Source organism: Hibiscus syriacus, unplaced genomic scaffold (genome assembly GCF_006381635.1).
Source record: "Hibiscus syriacus cultivar Baekdansim isolate YM2019G1 unplaced genomic scaffold, ASM638163v2 tig00110812_pilon, whole genome shotgun sequence".
Lineage (NCBI taxonomy): Eukaryota > Viridiplantae > Streptophyta > Magnoliopsida > Malvales > Malvaceae > Hibiscus > Hibiscus syriacus.
Window position 1 is genome coordinate 328,354 of NW_024062870.1, and position 17,872 is coordinate 346,225.

The 17,872-nt window shown below is 37.0% G+C and overlaps 3 pseudogenes; all 3 read left to right on the forward strand.

The window, feature by feature from the left end:
* Window positions 1–2,472: 2,472 nt before the first annotated feature.
* LOC120141574 lies at window positions 2,473–12,918 on the forward strand (annotated as a pseudogene).
* An 878-nt stretch (window positions 12,919–13,796) lies between these two features.
* LOC120141572 lies at window positions 13,797–16,470 on the forward strand (annotated as a pseudogene).
* Window positions 16,471–16,607: 137 nt separating this feature from the next.
* On the forward strand, window positions 16,608–17,721 carry LOC120141569 (annotated as a pseudogene).
* Window positions 17,722–17,872: the final 151 nt, after the last annotated feature.

Consider the following 17,872-nt stretch of genomic DNA (forward strand, 5'->3'; position numbering starts at 1 on the left):
TCTCCCATACAACAAGATCATTGGATTGGATGAATAGTTTCATTAATTTCTTCCAATGATGATAGTTGGCTCCATTGAAGTATGGAGGCTTGTCAATGGTTGGGAGTCTTCCATGTAGAACGAGCCGGAGGTGGAAGCCATCTTCTCGGTTGTGTCAGAAATGGATGGAGCTTCTTTACGGAGCGTCTCAAGGTTGTTAAACCTTCTAATGAGTCAAGCTATGATACCAATTGTTGGGATTATCGATGAAGCTCAATTGAACAACTAAACAATTGCCAAGAGGAGGTGAATTGGCTTTTTTAGTTTAGGGAGTAAGGAGTAAAACAGATAGGAAAAATTGCACAATAATTTATAGTGGTTCGACTTCTCAACCAAGTGTACATCCACTACCTTAGCTCCTCACTAAGGATTTTCCAACAAATTCACTAATTTGTTCTTTCCTTTTCCAGGATAAAAAGATAACATTTACAACTCCCTAGCTTTTCAAAGGCTTAGCTAGAACCAATCCCCTTTTACAAAAGGTATAAAGAAGTAAACAAGAAAACCTATGAAATATAGGGTGTTTACAAGAAAATTAAGATCACAAGAAAAACAATTAAAAGATTTGCAATGAGGTCAAAAACACAAATATTTACAATAGAAAGGAAAATAAGAATAAAAGTTATTCTCTTGTGTTTGATTGCTTGGATAGGTGTTCTTAACCCTTCTTCAAGTATCATCAACTTGTTTTTATATGTTGGAATGAGTTTGTGGTCATTTCTAGCCGTTGGGGGTGTTTTGGAGTCGTTGGAGATTAATTTTCTGCAAAAAAAAAACACTCAGGACAGGAAGTATCAGTACTCCTTTAATGAGTATTGGTACTACATTTATAATTTTTTAAATAAACTAATTGTTAAAGACCGTTAGGCTTGACCAGTATCGATATTATGCTTCATGGTATCGATACCACTATGTAAAGTATTATCGGTAATCCTTTGAGTATCGGTACCTATTTTGTATTCTGTAATTTGAGCTATTTGAAAAACAACTTGTAGTATCAATACTACCTAGAGAGTATCGATACTTCTCTTACCTTTGGTATCGGTACCACATGAACAATATCGGTACTGTTAATATATTATCAATACTATAAAAACAGTATCGATACTATGTACTCAGAAAATAGTTTTGTGCTCAAATTCAACAAGGGGAGAAATGCTTACTTTGTCCTTTTTTTATTTAAGGAAGGTATCAGAAAGGTCAAGAGTTGGAGCAGTGGTTAGACATCCATTGGAGTGAATCTCTTAGTTGAAACAAATGCTTTATCGGAGGGAAACCGAGATGGAAAAGAGAAGGCATTATGGTTCTTTAACTGGAGAAAACTTGAGTTGAATTAGGAGACCCTAAAACCACTAAGAATATCTATATTTGATGAACCCGTTATAAGAAAGCTCAACACATCTTCTTACGAGATTTTACTATTCGTTTACAGTTATCAAAATAGAAGAAAAATCACAGCTTGAACCAGAGGTTTCAATGACCATCAACCCATAACTCAACTCCTCTAAGAACTTTCGAATAACTTTCCATTTAACATTGAAAACTTTGATAGAATTAGAAAAAGAAATAAAAAAAAGATATATCCTCTATAACTTGTTTTGCTTTCTCTTTTCCACCCATTTTGCTATTCTACTCACTAGTATTAAACAATCCCCATTTTACTTTTGATGAAAGAAATCAAAGGAAGGGCAGTGATTGTTTATCTATGGATGATGATTTCAACTTTTTCTTTCCCATTTCTGCCATCAATCCAGAGCAAATAAAAAGCAAATCTTGTTTATTTTTCACGGAGAAAAAATTGATTTTTTTAGATTTTGCAATAAATCTTTATTGGGGTTCAAATGGATTTCTTCTACACTTTGTCTTTTGATTTTTGTGAGAAACGAAAATGGATGAAAAGAGAATAGTTTTGATAAACTCAAAGCAAAGTTGAAGAATTTAGAAACGGGAATTTTAGGGTTTTTAGTGATTTAGGGTTTTATATGGGTTTAGGGTTGATTGGGTTTATTTTAGAGAGAATAATAAGAAAAAGGGTTAACGTGAGGTTAACTGGCATCAACAAAAAAACTAACGGGTAACGGCAGTGACCTTACTGGAAACAAACTAAAAGTTCGAAAACTGTATTACAAGTTTCAAAAGTTGGGTGACCAAAATAAGCGCCTTAAAAGTTTGGGGACTATTTATATACTTTATCCTATTAATAATTATTGATGAAGTGTTAGGAGTTTATATAAATTTTTTTTATTGAATATTAATATAAATTTTAATTAATTATTTAAAAAATATATAACAAAATTATAAAAGGTTGGTTATAATATAAAGTGAGATAATTTCACATTTTTTAATTAAATTAATGTAATTTAATCAAAATTGTAATAATATATATATATATCAGTTTGGTGTATTTCATTTTTATCACCTGTACCTATTTATAAAAGCTCAAAGTGAAACATAGAAAAGCAACTGACTTGGAGCTAAAACCTTGAATATTGGCTCGCTGGGAAATAAAGTTGGAAAGCGGCAATGGCGAAGACGCCGATAGGGTTAGAACCGGTGGTGGGATCGTTAACGTCATCTAAGAAGAGAGAATACAGAGTCACTAATCGACTCCAAGAAGGCAAACGTCCCTTATACGCTGTCGTTTTCAACTTCATTGACTCTCGTTACTTCAACGTCTTTGCTACCATCGGCGGTAATCGGGTAAGTAATCGGGTAATCTTTGTCATTTTGGGTACCCTTTTCATTTCGAATTAACGGGTTTCTTTTTAGTTTGCGTTTAACCTGTTCAAATGCAAGATTTTACTTCAATTTACTTCAATTTGCCAAGAAAAAGACACCTTTTTGCCTTGGTTTTGAGAAGCTTTAATTATTCAATTTAGTATCTGAAGCTTTAAATTAGCTAATAGCATCCTCTTTTCCTTAGGGAAAACCATTTCTTTGGGATCAGTTTTGCATGAATGAATTAACACTTCCGATATTTTTTTTTTATTTTGCTTTTAGTTTCGATTCTTATTCAGATTAGAAAATTTTCAATCTTTACTAGTTTTCTTTGCTTTTCTACCTTCATTCGTATTTTGAATTTATGTTATGAATGTTAACTTTGTCCTTTTGTTTACAGGTGACCATATACCAATGCCTTGAGGGCGGTGTTATAGCTGTTTTACATCTTATGTAGATGAAGATGTAAGAAACAACACTTACATTGTATTTATTTCTTCCTTTGAAGTTATCTTTTTGAATAACTGCATCATTCGATGTGCTTTGTAGATCAGAAGGATGAGTCTTTCTACACTGTTAGTTGGGCGTGCAGCGTTGATGGTGCCCCATTTGTGGTTGCTGGAGATATTAATGGCATAATCCGTGTAATTGATGCAAGTAATGAGAAAATACACAAGGTATCATCCTTACACAATCAGACTGATATTTTTATGTCCATTTGACATTGTTGAAAATTGATGTTGTCCATACATAGTTTTTTTCATTCCATTTCATGGACGTGTATATGCAGAGTTTTGTTGGACATGGTGACTCCATAAATGAAATTAGAACTCAGCCATTGAAACCGTCACTTATAGTGACTGCAAGTAAAGTAAGCAACAAAACATTTACTTGATAACTGTTTTCTTTATCAAACGGCTAATGTTTGAAGCTGGAACAGGATGAATCCATTAGATTGTGGAATGGCCATACTGGAATATGCATTCTGATATTTGCTGGAGCCGGGGGTCACCGCAATGAAGTTTTGAGTGTGGTAGGTGCTGAGAATATCAACTTATCCTATAGTTGTCTTTCCCTTGGGAGTATGGAACCATGCTTTTAATATTTGTAATGTTTTTTACTTCCGTGTTTTTCAAAAATCATATACTGATGGTTATGATTGCTATTGTAGGATTTCCATCCTTCAGACATTTATCGAATTGCAAGTTGTGGGATGGACAACACTATTAAGATTTGGTCAATGAAAGATGGTATGGTTATGAAAATAATCATTGTGGATTTATGTTGCTCTTGTTGATTTTGGTGGCAGCAAACAAAATTTTCTGACATATAATTGGAGTATTAGAGTGAAAACTATGGGATGTCCATGGTTTTTATCGGTAAAAGACTGGTTATGTTGCCTAGGACCTTGGTTTTTGGGGTTCTGGGATAAGCTGGAATGGTTGGATCTGATGTTTGATATTATCTAGCAGTAAACAAATTGAGTGATGTTATGATTGCCAGACGAGTGATTGCATGCTAGAATTAGCATCGAGTAAACACTGATTTTGGCATTCATTCCTTTGTATCATGTTTTTCATCTTTCTACAGAGTTCTGGACTTATGTTGAGAAATCATTCATGTGACAGATATTCCTTCAAAATTCCCAACAAAATATGTACAATTCCCTGTGAGTTGCTGCTGTTTCTTCTTCTCTATGTCAATCATGACTGTTGCTCTAATATTTTAAGGGTTACATCTATTGTTTCCAAGTGTTCTTAGCTTCAATTCATTCAAATTACGTGGACTGTAATCGGTGGCATGGCGATTTCATTCTGTCAAAGGTAAACTATTTTCTCTATATGTTGTTATATCATCTTTCATGGAGTGCTCAAATTTGATTTAGTAAGCACAACCACATTGTTGTTGAGTAAATTAAGCAACCTTTGCGGGAATGGCATGCCTAAGTAGTATAATTTTAGGTTGCTTTCAGATGTCTTACTTCAAATGTTATTTTAAAGTTGTCGTTGTAACTGGCAAAATGAGTGAGAAAGGCAGAGAGAGATATAGAGAGCTTGTGACAGGTCGTTCATCTTCCGATAAGGAATGGACTGTTTTTGTAGATAATCTTAGTAAGAGAGTTACTAGAAGAGAGTTAAGAGAGATCTTTAATATTTATGGTCGTGTTTTAAGGGTTTTTATTCCAAGTTTTATGGTGAAACCAAATTATAAGTCATCAACGTTCGCCTTTGTGCAATATGCGATGGAGGAAGGTTGTAGAAGAGCGATTCAGAATGTCAATGGAACGCTGATAGATGGGAAGAGAGTCTCAGTGGGGGTTGCAAAGTATAAGAAGGAAAGGAGAAGAGCAATTGATGACAAAAGTTCCAAGTGGAAGGTAATAAGCAAGTGAGAGGGGAGGAAGGTAGGCAGCAGGAGGTTATGGAAAAGTCGAGTAGCCTGAGGGATGGTAGAACGTATAAGGAGGTGGTGAATGTGGAGGAAAGAGCGGAGCATGATAGGGCGGGAATTAAGGGAGGACAAAACTTGAAAGCAAATGGGTTAAGGAATGTATGGGAAATGCACATTCCTTCTGAAGATTCAAGCTGGGTGAAGAATTCTTTAACAGGGGTTTTAAAATATCCTCTTCAGTCTGATATGGTGAAAAAGGCTCTGGCGAAGGAGGGTTATGAGGTCAAAATAGTAAGCTGGGGATACGTTAGGAATGCTTATATCGTTATATTCAGTTCTAATGAAGATTTCTTAAAGGCTTGGTCGAACATTAGAGAGAAGTTGTTCCTTTGGTTTAAGTGGTTATCTCCATTGTTGAACGAAGGAGTTCCATTGGCGTACTGCTTGGTAGAGTTGGTGGGGCTACCATTTCTTAGCTGGTCTGTACCTTTTCTGGAGAAACTTGCAAGAAGGTGGGGAGAGCACGTGAGTATCATGGAGGAGACAAAGAATAGAGATGATCTTTCATCAGCGAGATTACTGTTAAGGGTAGCAAGTCCTTTTGATATACCCGAAAATACTTATGTAGGGTCATATGGAAGATCTTTTAAAGTAAAATCAATATGGGACCGAAGTGTAACAAATTCCAAGCTGGAACCAGAGATGAGTTGCTGAAGTATTCTGTTGATGGGAGCAGTGATGATTATTCGAAGGAGGATGAAGGAGTTAGCTCAGAGAAGGAAGAAGACAAGTGGGAGAAGTTAGCAGAGGAAGTATGGTCAAAGGTGGACACGTGGCTACAGCAGGGACAAGAAAGTGGGAGGTTAGAAGGTGGCGGGGAACAATCTCTGAAACATAAGTCCCACACGAAACCTATAATTAATGGGTTGTCAGACCTTTTTGAATTTGAATTTGAGTCTAATTCCTATAGAGATTATGCAGGGCTTGGGTTGCGAAAGGAAGTGGATCAGTTACATTCAGCCCAATCTGATTCTAATGGGGAATCATCTTCACCAGTCTCTAAACTAATTCCTGCTGGGACTGCTGTTAAAATTAAATGGGATGGGCTGGATAAGCAAAACAAGTTCCAGTCTCTTTATGAATTAATGGAGGATGATTTATAGAAGAGGATAATGAGGAAGGCCAGGGTGGTGAATTTACTGATCGTGGTAAGATAGAAGAAGGAAGTTTTGGGCATGAGGAAATTAATGAAGGATCTATGAAGAACTTAAAGTTGGAAAATGGGACATTCAGTTTATGCATGTCTGTCAATTAGGAGTGCACCCGGTGGTAGGAGAGAAAGAGGTAGATATGCTAGAGTTTATAGAAGGTCAAGAAATAGACGAATTTGGTTAGGTGCAAATAACAAAACATAATTATTTTGTTCAGAGGTTAATTCGAACCAAGGACAGAAGGCAAATGAAAGCAGATATTTTCAGCAGAGTTCTTCAGAATATAGGGGAGTTGGACAGGAAAGGATATCATTGTTCAATAGATGTTCAGAAGACATCTAATGTCCCATTAATTTGTAGTAATCATTCAGAGAGTCTGGCAGCAGCTTCTTATACTGCTTCAAGGACACGTTTTAATGAAAGAAGGAAGAGAAGAACTCTAATCAGTGAAGCTTTGGAAATGGTTAATATTTCTACTGCTTCTTCATCTCATTTCTCGAAGCTGTTAGAGGAAGCAATGGCCACATGGGAAGTGTGTCAGATGTTAGGTATTTCTTTCAAGGGAAGAAGGCTTTTATTGATAAAATTGTGAGTCTTGAAAATGGTTTGGAGGTAGGAAGGAAGGGTGATATGCTGGTTTGCAGGGTATATTTTTGGGGTTTGGGTTTGAAGTCAGTATATGCAGAAGTTTAGTATCCTTGGAACATTAGAGGTTTAGGGAGGAGGGAAAAATCTTTAGCAGTTGCAAGGCAAGTTAAGAAGTTCAAACCTGCTATGATTTTTATTCAAGAATCTAAACTTGATCAGTGTCATGCGTCGATTATAAGGAGGATTGGAGGAAATTTGCTGAAGGGAGTGATGGTTTCTCCTGCACAAGGGTCTAAGGGTGGATTGATTAGTATGTGGAATGAAAACATTTTCAATGTTACTAACCAACATGCTCATAGTAGGTTTATCGCATTAGTGTGGAATTTTTTGAATGGCCAAAAGGAGTTTGTCTTCATTAATATCTATGGACCTGTTATTAAAGATGAAAAGAGGAATTCTTTGGGGAACTGCTGAGTTTTGTTAATTTGTTGAATTTGCCAGTTTGTATGGGGGGTGATTTCAATGTGTATCTTGTTCCGGAAGTAAAGCAAGGGAGATCACAAAATTGGCATGCTATTGAAACTCTTAGATCATTTGTACAAGAAGCTAACCTTATGGATCTGCCTATGTTAGGAGGAACTTTCACCTGGTGCAGTAACAGAGAGTTGCCAACATGGGTTAGACTAGATCGATTTCTAATTTGTGGCAGATTTTTGAACAGCTTTCCTAGGATTTCACAATGCTTTTTACCAAAATCAATTTCAGATCATAATTCGGTCTTGCTGGAGGATGTTAGTCACAATTGGGCCCCCGAACCCTTTAGGTTCTTTAATTTTATGTTAGAGGAGAAAAGGTTTGATGATTTGGTTGAAGGTTGTGTGGTTGATGAGAAGAAGAAGAGGAATAGAGGGGGGATTTTCAGGCTGTTACAAAATGCGAAGAAGATGATTAGAAATTGGCATGGCAGCAGTCATTTAGGGGCAGACTCCATTTCGCTGCTTGAAGTGAAAATAAACGACTTGGAAGGTGGAATGTTGTCTACGGGGGAATGGGATCAGTTGATTGAATTAAAAAATGAGTTGTGGAGATTGTTAAGGATCGAGGAAAGCATTTGGTGGCAGAATTCAAGAAATAGATGGATCATAAACGGAGACAAAAATACGAGGTTTTTTCACCTTAGTGCTATGAAAAGAAATAGTGTCAATACTATTCATTCTCTGAAAATTGAAGGGGTGGTAATTTCGGAACCAGTTAAGATAAAAAACAGTGTTTATGAGTTTTTCAGGACTGCCTACAACACAAAAGCAGCTTTAGAGGTTGAGGGCCTAGAGTTTGATTTTATGAAAATATCAGCAGCTCAAAGGGCTTATATGGAGGAGGAATTTACAGAGCAAGAAGTGTGGAATGCAATTTCTTCTTCTGATAGTGCTAAAGCTCCCGGTCCGGATGGTTTTACCATGGGTTTTTATAAGAAATACTGCAAACATTTGAAGGAGCACATTATGGAGTTTTTTTCAAATTTCTTTGAAGGAAAGGAGTGGGTACACAGGGTTAATCACGCTTTTATTACCTTGATCCCAAAGAAAGGTAATCCGGAGATTATAGAAGACTATAGACCCATTAGTCTTGTGGGCAGCCTATATAAAATTCTATCAAAAGTGCTTTCAAAGAGACTTATTTCTTGTGTCAAAGATATTATTAGTCCTAATCAGTTTGTATTTATTCCGGGGAGACAATTGTTGGAATGTGCTTGTGTGGCCAATGAAGGAATTGATAGTTGGAGGAAACAAGGGCTTAAAGGGGTCGTCTTTAAAGTAGACTTCAGCAGGGCGTATGACACAGTGGAATGGCAGATTGTTATAAGGTTAATGAAAGAGATGGGTTTTGGTGATAGGTGGTGTTCTTGGATCACACAGTGTATTTCCACAACTTCTATATCGGTCCTACTCAATGGGTACCCTACAGAAGAATTTCTTAATGATAAAGGATTAAGGCAAGGATGTAGCCTCTCTCCTATTCTGTTTAATGTTGTTGGGGAATTACTTCACAAGATGTTGACAAAAGTAGTGGATTTGGGACTGCTTCAAGGGTTTTGTTCGGCAATGATCAAAATTCCTTTAATTTATCACACCTTCAGTTTGCGGACGATCTAATTATATTCTGTCGAGCCTCTATTACTCAGATCAAGAATGTTAGAAGAGTTTTGAGGATTTTTAGCCTAATGACAGGGCTCCATCTCAATTTAGCCAAAAGTAAACTTTATGGTATTAATATGGAGAATGACTTACTTGAAGAATAGGCGAGGGATATTGGCTGTTCAATTGGCTCTTTCCCGACAGTTTATTTAGGCCTTCCATTGGGGGCAAAAAAAAATTCAGAGAAGTTGTGGGAGCTGGTCATAGAGAATTTTAGTAGAAAATTGGCGGGGTGGAAAGCTTCATCTTTATCCATGGCTGGTAGATTGGTGCTTATTAAGTCGGTACTTCATCTTTACCCATTTTTACCTATCTATTTTCAAGATGCATCTATTTCTCAACAGTTAATTCTTTGATGTCAAATTTTCTATGGGGTGGAGGGGCGAGAAGAAGAGAATGCATTGGGTTAGTTGGAAAAAGATTGTAAGCGTTGAGTGGTGGAGGCTTAGGAGTTGTTGATTTGAATCTACCAATCGAGCGTTGTTGGGGAAGGGTATGGAAGTTTGCAAATGAGAAAGATTCGATATGGAAGAAATTCTTTTGTAGTAAACATAATGTGAGTTGTCATTCCTTGAATATAACTAAGGCCCTCTCTCAAAAAGACTCGTGGATTTGGAGGGGAATTGTCAATAACTTCTCAAAGAATGACTTCATTGGAGGTTGCCTTAGATCTCATGCAAAAATACAAATAGGGAATGGGAAATCTGTGTCTTTTTTGGAAGGATACTTGGCTTGGGGATTGTCCATAAAAATACTTTTTCCTAGGATTTTTGCACTTTCTACTAACAAAGGTGGCATGTGGCTGATTTTGGAAGTTTTGACTTGAATGGATGGAGGTGGAATATTAAAACGAGGAGGAATCTATGTGATTGGGAAGTGTTGCAGTTGGTTGAGTTATTGAACAGTCTTAAAGATATTAAACTGATTGAGTCTTTGGAGGATTGTTGTTGTGGGATGGCTTGGGGGAGGGCTGTTTTCTGTCAAAGAGTGCAGGAAATCTCTAGCTGTTTATGAGGATGCATATCAGTGGAGAAACTGTGTTTGCTGGGGTTAGTCCCTCCTAGAGTGGAGACTTTCTTTGGCAGCTATCTCATCAAAAAGTTGTTGTTAGAATGGAATTGATGAAAGGGGGGTTCTATAGGGGAGAATACTCTATGCCCTTTATAACCTATGTGATGAATCAGTCCAATCTTTTTTGTTCTGTCAAGTTTCGTGGGAGTTGTGGAATAAACTAATTTGTTATTGGGGTATTAGTCTAGCTTTTCCACTTGACCTTCCATCCTTACTTAGTTCTTGGTCTGATTTGAGGCCTACTTCAGTTATCTGGAAGTTTATTCCGGGTGTGTGTTATGGTCATTTGAGAATTAGAAATGAAATTATCTTTGATAATGGCAATTTGGACAGACTTTCACTGTTTTCACTGTTCGGTTAAGGCTAGCAAGATGGTTCTAGCAAATATCATCTTTCCTCTATTAAGGTGGATCTTTAATTGGTGATCCTTCCTTGGCAGATAGTATCTCTGCTTCTAAGGAACTACTCAGACCTGTGTGCTGGTGGATTCCTCCTCCAGTAGATTTTTTTAAGTTGAATGTGGATGGGGCTTTTAGTAGAGTTGGGAGAGTTGCTGGAATAGGGGGTCTTCTCAGGGATTGGAATCGGGTTACACTTATCTCTTTTTCAGAAAATGTTGGTCCTTCTCATCCCTATTTAGCAGAACTGAAAGCTATAAAAAGAGACATTGATATCTTTGTTTCTTTAGAATGGTTGTTGAAGGGCAGACTCATTATTGAAAGTGATTGCAAGCTTGTAGTGGATTGGATCAAAGACCAAGCTTTGGTTCCTGTTTTCCTTTCAAATTTTGTTAAGGAAATTGTATCTATTGTTTCTTTTAGAAATTTTATTGTTAGGTGGATTCCAAGGTCTTGTAATTGCGAGGCTGGCAAGCTAGCAAAAGAGGGGATCGGGTGACGATTTTGTCTGTTTCAGTTGGTGTTTGTTTCTGAGCTAAGAAGCTAGAGGAGTGTGTGAGATCTTATATTGTATGTAAAAGTGTTTTTAAGTCTTATGTAATTGGCTATCATTAATAAATTGAGTACTCTTTTCCTCCTTCTAGCAAAAGAGGGGATCGGGTGACGATTTTGTCTGTTTCAGTTGGTGTTTGTTTCTGAGCTAAGAAGCTAGAGGAGTGTGTGAGATCTTATATTGTATGTAAAAGTGTTTTTAAGTCTTATGTAACTTGGCTATCATTAATAAATTGAGGTACTCTTTTCCTCCTTCCGCTAGTTGGGTCTTACCTTAGGGGTAAGGTCCACTAAGAGGGAGGTTTTTAATGAGACCTCCTATTCCTATAAAAAAAATGTTATTTTAACATTTTGTTTCCCTCATTTTTGAAGGTCGTGCTGGGGTACTTGAAATTAGGATATAAAATGAAAAGCACGTATTCGTTAGATGACATCTTATCTTCTTTTATAAATCAAGTTACATTGTTAGAGATACAATATTTATGAACTTTCTTTCATAAGTTAGAACTTCTATGCTTACTGGCAGAAAATTAGAGTTAAGGTTTTCTTGTGAAATTTCCCTAAGGCTTGATATTCTGAATCTTCATTTATGCTGTTTTGTCATAAGCTGGATTTTTTCTTTCCGTGTTACTTGCACTCGGGTGTGAGTGTTGGACACGGGTTTATGTCCAGCATTGGATATGTTCAGCTTTTTAAAAGTTTTTCCATGTTTTTGGAAGATCCTTGAAGGGTTATATCCTTATGTCTAAAAATATGTTCCCTTGGAGAGTCCAGAGTAATATATGAATTTCATCTCACATGGGGTGATATAAGTTGCTGTGTGGTGTAATTACAGAGTGTTGACAATGAAATTGTACTATGGAAACCAAAGACGAAGGAGCAATCTCCCGGAGAGGTTTGAAATTTGAGATTTCTCTTTATTTTTCTTGTTACAGATATATATATATCTTTGGGGAAACTCTCAACTTCTACTACGATGATGACCTTCAAGATGTTTCTTGCTTAGGGTACGGTTGACATTCTTCAGAAGTACCCTGCCCCGGAGTGTGACATTTGGTTCTTAAAATTTTCGTGCGACTTTCATTACAATTCCGCTGCTATAGGTAATATGGAAGGCCAAATGCGTTTTTTTAATGTAAATAGTATTAGCAATTATGGTATATTGCTTGTTCGGTTACAACAATCCTTGTCACCGATAAGATTATTACTTGTTTTTTTATCTTTTGATCTCCCAAACAAATTGTGCATCTTGGTATATTGAATATTGTTGTTAGAACTTGTACTCATTTATATGCATCTATGGATATGGTAGGGAATAGAGAAGGCAAGATTTTTATCTGGGAACTGCAAAGTAGCCCTCCTGTTCTCATTGCTAGGTTTGCTTGATTTGTCCTTTGACGGAAGGTAGCTACTGCTCAGATTTTGGATGTTGCTTTTATCAATGAAACAAGAACCCCCCCCCCCCAACACCACCCTTTTATGCACATAACAAACATTGGTTTTGATGTTGATTGTTGCAGCACCATTCTCAGTTGCTGTGAGGACGGGACGATATGGCGATGGGATGCTGTCCAAACCAACTAATCATTCCCGACAAACATGTTAAACTGCTTGTCTTGTCTTTCCAATGTATGGGAAGTTTCGGCTCGAAGTTGATGTCATGAATCTTATGCGTTAGCCTCATCGACCTGTTAGATAAAAGTTCCGTTTCTAATGTTTGAAGAGTGATCTGTGAAGTATATTGTTTCTAACTATTTGTTTTGCTTGAAGTAATCTGTGAAGTATATTGTTTCTAACTATTTGTTTTGCTTGAAGTAATCGTATCTGGTACATTATGTGGATATGATCCATTAACGACCTTCCAAATGCATAGTAGTCTTAACATGTTACATATATCCATTACGTGGATAAGATTATTTTGCCTAGGTATCCTACTTGGAATCATGCCATGTTTTTCAGATGTCTTGTTCCAATACAAATTAGGCGATATATCAACTTCAATAAGAAATCGACATGACAGAAACATAAATATAATCAAATTGCCATTATTTCTAATGATTACTTTACAAGATATAACCATTTCCCTTTGACCAGCCGATGTTGATTTATAGAGCTATTTCTTGACATTTAAGGTGATATAGTTTTGACGCCTTTATTCATATATCGAATTGTAGTTAAACATCATTTCTATCATGTCAGGATCCAGATGGATACTTTACTAATTATATGTAAAATCCATGCTTAAAGTTTTCTCCAATGAACGTAACCTTTACATGCATTTACATATGCCTTCATGTGGAGGCAAAGCTAAGTAACACCAAACAAATAATTCCCTTTATTGTCAGTATGTTTTAAAACTCTGATCTCTCACCCCCTTCTTCATCTTCAAAACCAAGCGAAAACCTCCCAACTCAACACAACAAAGTCCCATTCTTTTTCTCTCCAACAACCCCTCTTTTTTTAAAAAAACATAATAGACTTCTAGAAAACCCTCATGGTTCCTAGCATTGTTATGCAAGTAGTGAAAGCTACAGTTCCAAAACAAAACACAGCCTTTCAAAACCCTCCCTTTTTACACCTTTTGCCTCCTTGGGTTCTTTCCTCTCTCTCTCAGTTCTTCTCTCAAAACTGTCTCAGAAGAGGAGTAGAGATATAGAGAGCAATAATGCAGCTGCATGTGTCACCGAGTTTGAGACATGCAACGGTGATGCCGGGGAAAGGTGTAAGAGAATTCATCAAGGTTAGGGTTGGTCCACGGTGGGCTTCCTACCGAATGCTCTTTTATTCGCTTCTCTTCTTCGCTTTCCTTGTTCGTTTCACCTTTGTTTTGTCCACTGTTGATGCCATTGATGGGGATCAGTCCAAGTGCTCCACCATTGGTAATTAACTCTTTTTTTTTTCAGTTATATTTTTCTTATTACCTGACATGGTAAATAACCAGACAATAGTACTCTTATATTTTTTGATTTATCACAGGTTGCTTGGGAAAAAGAAGAGGGCCAAAAATCTTGGGAAGAAGGTTTCAGTCACATGTAAATCCATGTGCTCTAGTTATTTCATTAAATAGTTATCTCATTCTTATTTTAAAAAAATAAGGCAATAATTAAGAATATCATGGTTTTTCTTTACTAAGAAATTTAAATGAATTGTGGGTTTTATATCTGAAGGTTCCAGAGGTGATATACCGGAAATTAGAAGAAGCAGTAAAGGAAGATGAAGTACAAGGGAAAGCTGATATACCTCAGACATTACAAGATTTCATGGCTGGAATCAAGGAAAGTAGATCTGATGCTAAATCCTTTGCTCTAAAGCTTAGAGAAATGGAAAGTATTAGATATTATTGAATCTAGACTTATATAAAGGTTGAACTATCAATAAACTATACTGTCCAAGTTTTAGATTAATTATTTTAGATTGAGCTTACCTAATCTTATTGTAGATTAATCTTAAGGATAAACTACATGCATGGTCATTAAACATTTAAGATACTTTTATTTTGGTCACTAAAATTAAAAACCTTATCAGAATCATTGTTATTAAGTAAAACTTTTATTTCGACCATTGACTGTTAATACATTAATGATAGCTAATGTGACATGCTCAAATGTCTGACGCCGACTGAGGCAATATGCTACATGTGACATTAATTTATAAAAAAGTGATATGTGGGCATTCTATTTCAACCGTCAATAAAATGTGAGCATGTCTCCTTTGGTATCGTTAATAGATTAACTGTTCAATGATCACAATAAAAGTTTTTTAATGACAGTGAATAATGAAAGTTTTTAGATTTTAATGACCAAAGTGAAAATATCTTAAAAGTTTAGTGGTCATTAGAATATTTTACCTTTAATATTTTATTAATTTTTAATATTGAATGGATTTTCGAATCACCAATTAACTTATAAATAATATTACATTTTTACTTCTTTTTCTTTCAGGTACTTCTCCTTGAACAAAGAACGAGAAAAGCCAAAATCCAAGAATATTTGTAACATGTAGCATCAAGCAGCATACCAAAACAGTTGCATTGCCTAGCACTAAAGCTAGCCAATGAACGCTCCAGCAACGCCGCCGCTGGCCTCCAGCTCCCCTCGGCCAAGCTAGTCCCCGCCCTTGTCGAACAACTCATACTTCCACTTCGTCTTGGCGCCCGACACTGTGCTCGCCGCCTCGGTCGTCACAACAACCCTCATTAGAAACTCTTTGCACCCTCAAAATTTTGTGCTACACATAGTTACCGATAGGAAAACGTACGCCCTGATGCGGGCCTGGTTCTCGTTGCATCCTTTGCTCCTGCTGTCATTGAGGTCAAGGCATTGCATCAATTCGAATGGCTTTCGAAAGGGTAGATCCCCGTTTTGGAAGCCATGGAGAAAGATCAACGAGTAAGGTCCAAGTTCAGAGGGGGCTCATCAGCAATTGTAGCAAATAATACCGAGAAGCCTCAAGTTATTGCTGCAAAACTACAAGCACTTAGTCCTAAATACAACTCCATGATGAATCACATTCGCAATACATTTACCTGATATAATATAAAATTCGTGTCGAACACATACTCTTATCTGTTTTTCCAGCTGTTTCCCAGCCTGAACAAGGTAGTCTTCCTGGACGATGATATCGTGATACAAACTGATCTTTCACCTCTATGGGACGTTGATATGAACGGGAAAGTAAATGGAGCAGTGGAGACATGTAGAGGTGAAGATTCATTCGTGATGTCGAAGAGATTCAAGAGCTATCTCAACTTCTCACATCATCTGGTTGCAAATAGTTTTGATCCTAATGAATGTGCATCGGCTTATGGTATGAACATATTCGACCTTGAGGCTTGGAGGAAGTCGAACATTACTCGCACATATTATCATTGGCTGGAGCTGGTAAGCTCATTAATCATTCATCTAACTTGCATGTGACGGCACTGTGGCGTCCTGAGTAATTCAATTGGTGCTGCAGAACTTGAAATCGGACCTGAGTTTATGGCAGCTTGGAACATTACCGCCCGGACTAATATCATTCCGCAGTCAAGTTCGAGTTATCGATCCATTTTGGCACATGTTGGGATTGGGTTACCAAGATAATACGACTTTATCTGATGCGGAGACGGCCGGCGTTATCCATTTCAATGGCAGAGCTAAGCCTTGGCTTGACATTGCTTTCCCTCAACTTCGACCATTGTGGGCTAAGTAGATCGATTTCTCAGATAAAATTCATCAAGGGTTGTCACATTCGGGCATCGTGATGTAATTATGAGAGAAGTACATGTTTGTATATGAGGAACGAATTCATGGCCTTCAATACAAATTTTCAAACGAGGGGATAAAAACATGTTCCCAGTGACGAAAACATAATAAATCAATAACATAAATGAACAAAAAAAAGATTTGGAACAAAAAGGACCATTTTAATAGTTTACTCTTAAATTTATTGAAGAAGTGGCGCTAAAATGACAAAGCTATCCTTTAAATGGATATCCTTCTGGTGGTCAATAGTTTCCAGTTCTTCAACGGATATAAACTGAAACACAAAGAAACCTCAACTCTTATCTCTAACTTAACACTGCTATTCTTCTTCAATCCTCAAATTCTTCATGAAAATGGCGCATTTAGCCAGCTTAAATGGAATCAGTGAGACCCTTCCCACAACCCCAAAGCTTCCGACCTTCCAAAGAACCCGAAAAGCATCGGGTTTCTCGGAAAGAACACTTCAAACTTCCAGGAACAACCACCACCACTACAAACTACAAGAAGAACGGCATTGGCCCTTGCCTCCATTGCTTTCGTCGGAATTTCTAGCAACTGTATCTCCCTCGCTGAAGATGACGGTTATTGGATAACCAATCTTTTGCCGGTCCCTTCAGTCGAAAATAGTAAGCTTTCTTAGACCATTTTCTCATTCTTGCAGGTGTTCATTGCTTGTAATGCAACAGTTCTCTAATACGTATTGAAATATGATTCCGTTTTTCCCCCTCCAATGGCAGAAGATATTACGAATCCAGAGACCGGAACTCGATCTTTCGTCAAGACAGGACTATATGTGGCTAATCTTAACACCAAGAACCAGATATATAGGCTCAAGAAATATGCATTTGATCTGCTTGCAATGGCGGATTTGATTGGACCAGACACTTTGAATTATATTAAGAAGTATTTAAGACTTAAATCTGCCGTTATGTACTTTGATTTTGACAAAATTATCTCTGCGGCAGCAGTGGATAATAAGCAACCACTCATTACTTTGGCCAACAGATTATTTGACAGTTTTGTGAAGGTAAAAGAATCAATCTCTGAATCAATCTGCAGAAAATGAAAGATCATTATCAGGCTAAGATTGTAAATGCTTTCCTGTTTTGTTCGCAGCTCGTAGACGCTGCGAAGATGCATAATTTTCCACTGACCGAATCATGTTATCAAGACACAAAAAGTTATTCTCCAAGAGGTCATGGCTCGAATGGCCTAAATCTGCAGCATTTTTCTTTGTCAAATATTGGGCAAATTCTATATGCTTAACAATGATGCAGCGCACTTGTCCTCGAGTACATTATCATATATGATTAGGGAAAAACAAAGATGATTGTGTCTGATTTCAATTTGATGGCAGGAATTAATTTCAGTAGATTACCATGTTATCCCGATATTCTATTTTTGTTAAATTACTCATTCTCGATATGTATTATCCCGATGATTGTGTCCGATACGTACCCGAGTGC